Below are 3,425 nucleotides of genomic sequence, written 5' to 3'. Positions count from 1 at the left end.
TACTGTGTGTTCTTAATTGTGTTTTCCTTCGGCTATATAGCATTATAATTGAGTCTAGATTAGAATATTCGGAGTGTGAAATTAAGTTGTTCGCTTTAAGTCATTTTCGTGGGAATTTCATAAACCACTTGAATTTTCTCAAATCACATCCCTGGCTTTATTTTATAAGCTAGTCAAATTGCACGCACTTCGCGCGGTCGTTAAAAACATCATTGAATTTATAAATAACTTTTTGTAAGTATAATCTAGAGAGAAGAAATAAAATTCAGCAAAAAGATAAAATAGGGAATTTGAAATTGAGAGCTAAGTTTATCATCTAACATCATGAAAACTCTGGTACCATGATTAATTGAGGAAGACACTGAAATATTATGTATAATCATAGATGATATCTTAGTACTTGTCTGTAACATGATATGATCTCTAAACTTCTTTCTAATATAAATGACTAATTGGAGGTTATGCATTTTTAGAGCAATATAAATGATTAATTCCCCACTTTGCCAATAGAATTAATGATTACTATAAATAGAAATCATGAATATTGCATATTCTGTTCGAGTGTTAAATAAATAACGATATGCATTCACTTATAAAAAAAAAGAAGAAGAAGGATATAGTTTTGCTTAGACTATGTGATGCTTATAAGCTTTTCACATAATATTTTTTCATCGTAGTACTATTGAGTTTGCTTCAGATGGTAATATATGAGTATTTTTTGGATAAAATCTACAAGACCTTTATTCCTTGTCACACTGTATGAAAATCTTTCATAATCTTCTGCAATCTTTTTGTAGGACTCTTCCTCATTTTGCCGATCCCTCACATTTGAATAATTTGTTGTCGCTCTAGAGTGTTATGCAACCCTATACAAACATCATACATTTATTATTGCAAAGCTACAGTATCAGACACCCAGGACTGCAATATAAATATGCTCTATGTCCATCTTCCAATCAATAACCATAATGCCAAAAGATCTTCTTTAACTCAATACCGAATATAGAATATTTATCAAGATTAATAAGACAGGGAAAAGGAAACATGAAAGAGTTCTCATCATGTCCAATTAAGGAAAGACTCTATCAAAACGTAAAATATGTATAGAACCAAAAACAATGTGTAATATGCACATCAAATGCAAGGGTGAAATAGTTTTTCTGGAATGCACCTGCATTCTAATCGTTTAGATGCTTTTGGTGCAGGCATCCGAAACTGGAAGCAAGTTGCTATATAAAAGGTCTTGTGTGTCTCTTGTGTCTTGTTGTTGATAACTCCAAGTAAAATTTGAAGTACCTCTCTTCAAATCTTGGCTAAATAAATTGATCATCCAATTTGACCCTGTTAAAAGAAATTAGAAGGGAAAAAAATATAATCCACCAAGCATAATCTTATTAACTTTTTGCTTTTTCATATATGCTTATCTCCTTTAGCAATTACTCCTTTTCGAATGTTCATCTACATATATATGGTATTACGCCAGTCGTCATATATTAGATTTGGTTCAAAACAATGTAGTCTCAAATTTGAAAGATGCAAGTATTGGTGTTTGAATTAACTTTTATATATTTGATCTTTTACCCACAAAAGATAGTATAAAATTTCTCCTACTTTTATTACTTTTAAAACAATGGAAAGCAGAAGCAAATGGACAATCGGCCACACATCCATCTTCTTTTCCCTTTTTGTTTCATCTCTGTTTTTCTCAGTTATCTATTCTTATGTTTTCCTTTTTTATTTTTTTCCCTATTCAGCACATCATTTTTTTCAACAAAATGATCAGCAAATACAAAAAGAAAATTATAAAAAAATTACTCTTCTTTTTAAATAACACCCATTTTCATGCCAGTCGAAACTCCATTCTTACTCCTATGATTAATTCTGTAAAATTAACATACTTCTCCTCTTAAGTTTGACAAACAAATACCAAAAAATATGTTTTCCTTTATTAGCTCCTCCTCAAATAAATCAAAGAGAAAAAGAAAATAATGGACGTCACTATACAGGCACACCAGAGGAAATTGAGAATATACAAAATCATACCCGAGTATGAAATTAGAGTAATATAGAAATGAACCTGTTTTTCTTGACATTATTTTAATCGTTATGAGAGCCAAATCTCACTCGTCAGCACTCGATCTTCCTTTGAATTTTTGGCACTGGCGAGTTATTTTACTGCCTGTGACCTTTGGAGGGTCTGCCTCTCTTCTGTGTTGGGGGAATCAGTTATTTCTCCTCAAGAATTCCTTTGCCATCTATGATACTTACAGTAATAAAAATAAATCAACCAAGTGATGGAATTTAATGGGAAAAGGAACATGGTTGTATAGAATCAGGGAAGTAATTGAGTAGTTCCTATCATGATAATTTTGTAGGAAACTCTACTTCTAATAATTTAAAATATTTGCAAAATTTAGCAACGCAAAATGCAATAAAAAGCAAACTATCGTGCAAGACTTTCAACCAATATGCAACATTGGCTAAAGAGCCCTAATTAATCTCAAAAGTTTGTACGAAAGTAAGATGAAAAGGAGAAGGTGAGAAGCTTCAGCGGTATATCTGCTTGGACTCATCATTTGTTACGCTGTAAAGATTTGCTCCTACAACTGACAATCAAACCTGAAATTTCATAACCCGTGGATTTCCGCGTGAATTATGAAGAAATAATGAGGCTTTTCGGTTGTCCATATTGAAGGCAACGTTGGTTTTAATTAGTCGTGACTTTTGGACTTTCACAGGAGTATTAAGTTTAATGAAAAAATTTAGGGAAAAAGGCAAAAAAAATGACAAAAAAGATAAATAGTATTCTAGGCGTGCCAAGTCACTCCCTCATTTTCCTACTTTATATATAGAGATGAAAAAAGTGAATTGATTGGTTAAACAAAAGAATCAATGTAATTAATAATATTGAGTCAATACTCAAACTAGCTAGCTAGTTTCACTATTAGATATTCACATATTCACCGCATGTCATTAGTATTTGTTTAATATCGTTATAATCATATTGTATTCGAAATCCACAAACTTTTCTTCTTGATTACTGAAAATGGGTCCATCATGAAATAGTAATGATAAACCTAATCATTTAAAAAAAAAGCCCTAATAATTTTAAAAGAATTTGAGAGCTCATTAGTCATTGCAACTCCTTTTGACTTAATAGTAATCCTATGGTCCAATCAAGTATAACATGTTAAAACAAGTATAAATTAAAATTAATAAATCTATATAGTGTAAACAACATGATCAATAATGCTGTTATTTTATTTTTCACAAGGTCAAATCATGTCGATTATCTACATCTTCATCAAGCTTTTTGACAAATTGGTTGTTTTGATTATTATTTTTATTTTTAAGAGTGCAGCGTGAATCATTAGGTTGTATTTGAAGTATAATGGATCTTTCAGCGATAACTCTAATACTTTGAC

The 3,425-nt window shown here is 30.9% G+C and overlaps 1 long non-coding RNA gene across 1 annotated transcript; it reads right to left on the bottom strand.

Moving 5' to 3' along the window:
• Nucleotides 1-527: 527 nt before the first annotated feature.
• On the bottom strand, nucleotides 528-2,729 carry LOC104210978 (uncharacterized). Its single transcript, XR_707033.2, has 3 exons — nucleotides 2,078-2,729; nucleotides 1,172-1,341; nucleotides 528-866 (listed from the first exon to the last, which is right to left on the bottom strand). It is a non-coding gene; the product is annotated as an uncharacterized lncRNA (long non-coding RNA).
• Between the last annotated feature and the right edge of the window lie 696 nt (nucleotides 2,730-3,425).

The sequence above is a fragment of the Nicotiana sylvestris genome, chromosome 5 (assembly GCF_000393655.2).
Source record: "Nicotiana sylvestris chromosome 5, ASM39365v2, whole genome shotgun sequence".
Lineage (NCBI taxonomy): Eukaryota > Viridiplantae > Streptophyta > Magnoliopsida > Solanales > Solanaceae > Nicotiana > Nicotiana sylvestris.
This window is presented reverse-complemented; position numbering and strand designations above follow the sequence as displayed.